The sequence below is a fragment of the Clinocottus analis genome, unplaced genomic scaffold (assembly GCF_023055335.1).
Source record: "Clinocottus analis isolate CAN_PGR_092001 unplaced genomic scaffold, fCliAna1.0.p SCAF_6, whole genome shotgun sequence".
Lineage (NCBI taxonomy): Eukaryota > Metazoa > Chordata > Actinopteri > Perciformes > Cottidae > Clinocottus > Clinocottus analis.
The window spans coordinates 11325953-11331952 of record NW_027176218.1 but is presented as its reverse complement, the minus strand read 5'-3'; positions in this window follow the sequence as shown (position 1 = coordinate 11331952).

Below are 6000 nucleotides of genomic sequence, written 5' to 3'. Positions count from 1 at the left end.
GTTGCTAACTTTGTCTATCTGCCATTTTGCACTGGGCCAGTAGCATATGTCAGAGCTTATTCTCTAAAAACAGCTGCGGTTGAAAATTGAGCTGATGAGGGTGGTACGAGAGCATCCAAATAGTAAAATTGCATTAACGCATCAAAACAAGTGCACTCCAGCTACTCCATATTTTTAAGTAGTATATTTGAACTGCCTTTTATGAGCAGAGAGGAAGGGGGAATAGGAGAGGGGGGAACTGAGCAAATGGAGTCAGGAATATGAAGGAGAGAAAAGAAAGGTACCCAATCTCTTCGGGTCTAACAATAGAAACCTAGAGCCAGAGCCGAGTCGATTTGAAATCCCTCACAGGCTGCCTATAAACAGGACCACATGCTGAGAGTGATAAACCAGTGGATTTATTCATCCACCTCATCTTCACCACTGTAGCAGTCCACATGTTAACATCCACTCAAGTAAAGGGGAAAAACCAGGGGACAGGGAGGCTGATAAAGAAACTATTACTTTTTTTAAACAGGCATCTTTTACAGTGTGTGTGTGTGTGTGTGTGTGTGTGTGTGTGTGTGTGTGTGTGTGTGTGTGTGTGTGTGTGTTTTCCAGCAACACCAATCATAGTATAAACTCAAACAGAGGTAACACAGACTAAAAATAGTGTACAAGTATATACATGATAGTCACGACAGGGGGGCACACCTCGCAGCAGTCATTTCAAAGTGTGTGTGTGTGTGTGTGTGTGTGTGTGTGTGTGTGTGTGTGTGTGTGTGTGTGTGTGTGTGTGTGTGTGTGTGTGTGTGAGAGAGAGTGTGTAAACCAGGTTACACAAGAACACTGGACAAGAATGAGACCAGTTTGGATTAAAAAAAACATCTTCCCATATCTGCCCATTTAGTATTCAACACAATGATCTACCATTGTATTTACTATATACTAATGATGTAATGGAGGAGTAAAGTTTATTCATGTTCACAGAATTCAACCATCTGGCCATTCCTTCTTTGGCAATGAGATACCTCACTAAATGTGGCATAATTTTACTTTAAAAAAAATAGTTTGACATTTATAAAAATGTTTAGCTTATCCCTTTCTGCCAGAGAGTAAGATGAGAAAAGCATCATAGCTTTCACTATCTGTATGTTAGTTTTAAAGCCACCATCTGTGGAGGGTTAGCTTAGCTTAGGTTGGAAATAAGGAGAAGTGTCTAGAAGATAATAAAACTATACCAACACCTCTGAAGCTCATTAACACATTACATTGTGTTTGTTTAGTCCATAAATAAACTCAAGTGTAAAAACTAAAGAGCCTTTTTAAAGTATCTTTCTCCCAAAATAAGATGCATAGGCTAATAAGATAATAAGCTAATTTGTGTCGTAAACTTTAAAAATAATCAAATCAGTGAAATGAAATGGAAGTAAAATCTCTTACACATCTTCACATCTATTTCAAAGGAATTGAACCATTATTCTCATGGAAATATAGATTACTTGCTAAGCTCAAGTAGGGTTATAAACCTGCGTAAGGATGAAAAGAATATGTGATAAAGTGCTTGTGCAACACTTTTAGCTTTGACACAGTGGATTGAACTCAGCCCTCAATCATGGATCAGGGTTATTCTAAAAGAGCCCCAACTGTGCTTAAAAGTGCTTGCCGCGGTGGGGAAAGTAAATCAGTTGAATATGAGAGTATGTCCCCCTCACCCAAACCTTTTTTATGAACTCAAACTATAGTGCATGACTCATGGTTCCGAAACCGAAGCATCCGATACTGTTGACATTTAACTACAATTGGGAACAGTCTTCTGTAACAATTTTCTCCATGTACATTGTTTTGACATGTCTTATAATAGATAAAAGATTCATATTTGGAATGTAGACTAATTCAAAATATGTCTGTTAATATGCAGATGAAACATTGAGTGCTGTTGCACAATGTCAGCTATCTGGGGGTGTGGAGATGATGACATTGGTTTTCATTGCACTATTACACTGGAAAAAGCAACTATAGTAAGACTGTTCCAGGCTTTTAATATGGACCAAAGATTATCCTACACCCTTGGATTTATGCATTCATGCACACCCATGCACAAGCAGAAATACTGAAACTACTGGAAAGCAGCCTCTGTGAGAGAAAGATTATGTTTCGACACCACACTGTAACTGTGCATTGCACTATAAGCAAAATGTATAAGCTTGGAATACTGACAGTGTTGTTTATCTGAAATTGCGGTTAAGGCACTCAGAAAGTTGCAGTTATTTCTACCTTGACACAACTCAGCTGTTCAGCAGAAGTTCAGGCAGTGACGATCAGGAAAGTTAAACTCTTCAGTTAAATTCTCGCTAAATTCAAAGTGTGAGACGGTAGGAGGGTTACTTAAGTTCAGCTCTGTCTCTCAACTCGCTTTCTCTGTTTCATCTGGCAACAAAGCTATTCAACAGTATGCAACACTTGGCTTGGTGCTTCAGTACTTCAAACACACATTACCTATTCCCTGAACATGTGCAGGCACACAAGCACAAATGCAAAGATACATACAGATGTGCAATAGACACACGCACGCACACACATGCACGAGCCCCCAGAAACACACTGACTCTTGTCTAAAACCTACACCTGTTTGGAAGTATTTCTTCCAGTAAGCAAGGAAATACATTGGTTATCTAATCCCTTCCCAAACTGTGTGGGTTGACAGCTTTCAGAAAAATGTTGTCATGTATTTGATAGAATGAAATGCTGAGTGGTGGTCAAACAGTCAGGTCACGGTCCCCTGGAAATATTTTTTACAGCAGATCTTAAGCTAGAAAGACACACTGGGAACACACTGCTCAGATCCAAGAAATACACCAATAAATGTGCACACACACATTTCAGTGAAGCCTTGACATTCCTGCAGTGTACTCACAGAGAGGAGGGGTCTGAGAGAGATATATTGTGGACAGCTAAAAGAAATGATTTTTTTGAAAAGACAAAATCAAGGCCAAACACTGGCTTTGATTTATCATGTTATCCGCAGAATAGAAAGGCGCAGAGATGTTTGTAGGACACTTGTATCATTTGATGTATTAAACTTTCCTGCTCATCAATAGAAGCACAACATGAAAGGTGTTCTTTCAAAAGGAGCAAATCCTGTGTTCGCCAGCACCATCCAATGAAATTCAAGTGAGTATAAGAATACATTTGTTTTCTAGTTATTGCACACTTATTTACAGGTTTACAGTGAGATATTCTATGTCTTAGGACAAATCCCTTTCCCGAGTTTAACTGTGATGAAAAAAAACAAACGTAAAACAACTGTACAAAAGAATCTGCTCGACTTAATTATGTTAAGTGTTTACACATATATTCATCCATCCATCCGTGAGAGATGCATCTGATCAGACTTTGTCAGTGCCGATAGCCTCCAGGCTTTGAGTGTCGGCTAATACAGAGTCCCAATGTGATGAATGAAATGAATGAAAAGTACTTTATTAATCTCCAAGGAGATACCGGTGTTCAATTAATAAGCTGTTTGCCTCACTCTGTCAGGGAGAGCAGGGTCATCCTATCATGTGTAAGCCGACGTCAGGTTGACTTAGAGAAGATATTGTGCTTGTTTTCAGGTTCATATTTGTATTGTGGGATCCAACTAGAACATGTTTGTATATTTTAGCATTCAAAAATCTCTATACGTTAATGTAAGGAATCTACCTGTATTCAGCCTCTGGATTCACACTCCATTCTAGCGTGTTTCAATGGAATTGCGTTGCTCAGCAACAGCTTGAGTCTGTTTAACTTCCTGTCAGCTAATGTAATTTACATATTTCCATACACTGCACCTGGAAATTAACTGGCACCCATTTACAATGTTCACATATAAAACTTTGCAGTTGTGATGTCACAAACGTATGGAAATCTTAAAAACACAGTTTCTGAATATGCGCTGTCTATGCATTTTTATATATTTTTATAGTATATCATATCCCTTTTATATCATTTTTTAAAAGCATTAACATTTCACTGCTGCTATACCACAACTACTACTACAGCTACAAATACAACCACTACAACTTTACAAAAATTGCTTGTGTAACTTTGTAAATCAAATAATAGAATAATAATTAATGATGAATAAATATCAAATCTAGCTTCCTGAATTAGTGTTATTTATTGTCACCATTTTCAATCCATCTATTTGAGTGAGTAGAGGACTGACTTAGTATAAGTATCAGCTTCTCTACCATCCATCTATCCACATTTATCCATCATCAATATGTCCATCTATCCATATATGCATCCATTTATTTATCAATTATTTGTCCATCCAATTATCAATCCATCTATCATCCAGTCCATCCATCCATCCATTGGCCCATCTATCTGTGTCCATCTATCTATCTATTTATTTATCTATCCATCTATCAAAACATCTGAACATCTATCCATCCATTCTTTTTTCCATCTATCTGTACACATTTACATTTATCCATCTCTATTGTTGGATGCCATGCCTGCTAGTTTATTAAGGTCCATTTTTTTCAGTCAAAAAACAACATACTAACACAACAAGGGCAAGAAGATGTCTATATATGTGTCTGTAATGAGGTGATGACATACTACAAATATTACTCATGGCTGTGTTTTGTGAGAGTTATGAATGCAATCTGGTGTTCTGCAGCTTAAATATTCCTGTTACTCTACTTAGCAAAACTGAGCAATGTCGGGGTTAGGTCTTTTATCTTTCTGTGGAATATAACATGGACACATGTGGACGCACGTGTACACTCACATGCACACAAATACAGATCCCTGAAGCACAGCAAGACACGCTATCTAGATTCCACGTTCTGAAGATCAAACTCCTTACGTCTCAAAGACGAGACAGTTCTGCTACCCTGCCCTGTACCCAGCGAGGAGGAGGAAGAAGGTGGGAGTAAAGAACGAGAGCTGGGGCAGAGGTGGGGAAGGATTGGTGGGGAAGAGCAGCAGGGAAAGACAATGTGATTCTTTTCTGTGAGCATTCAATATATATATATATATATATATATATATATATATATATATATATATATATATATATATATATATATATATATTCAAAGACAAAGCGATTCTAGTCAGCCTAAAAAATTCAGCAGAAAACCACAGTCAGAGCTGCACATAGCAAATGTTGGCTTTTTGTATTAATGCCCTTAGTGTCTGATTCCTGATATTTTAAGATTCATCAGTGTTTTACGACTTGCAATCATCATCTTTGCCTCTGTATGACAAATAGTGACGCTTCATGTATTCTATCCAGCCTGCATTTGAACGTCCGTGTGCCTGCTTCCCCCTAAAGCTATAACAAAGCGCATACTCAAATACACACACACACACACGCACACACACACGCACACACACACACACACACACATACGCACACAACACACACACCCTCATATGCAGGGTGGCCTGACAGCCCAATGAGATCCCTCCCCTGTGTGTAACACCATGATAGCGAACATTCACCTGAGGGATCTACAAAAACAGATCACTGATAACAGCTTCTTGTGATCTACTGATTAGCAATGCATGCAGAGAAACACACCGATGCACAAGCAAGCACACAAACACAGACAACGTTACACCATTGTAAGGCAACAGAATACGTCACCATCTTCCACCTTCACCTTCAACGCTTTCAACGCTTCAACGCTATCATGTTTCACTGTTCCTTTAAAACTTTTAAAACACAATGTTTTAAAAGTTTTAAAGGAACAGTGAAACATGTTGGCTGATAAATTAAAAGGAATGAAATATGATATTTATAACTATGTTTTAGTCAGTGTATAATCACCTGAAACTAAGAATCGTAGTTTGTTATTCGTTAGTTTAGAAAATAACATTGATAACTTAATTGGGAGCGGACACAAGCTCCGGCAAGAGGCATCCACACTTTACGTTATCTGAAGGGAAGGATGCGTTCTGAAACCCGGTTCTGAAACGGGACCAGGGTCAAAATTACCAGATTATTGATAAACTCCAATGTTA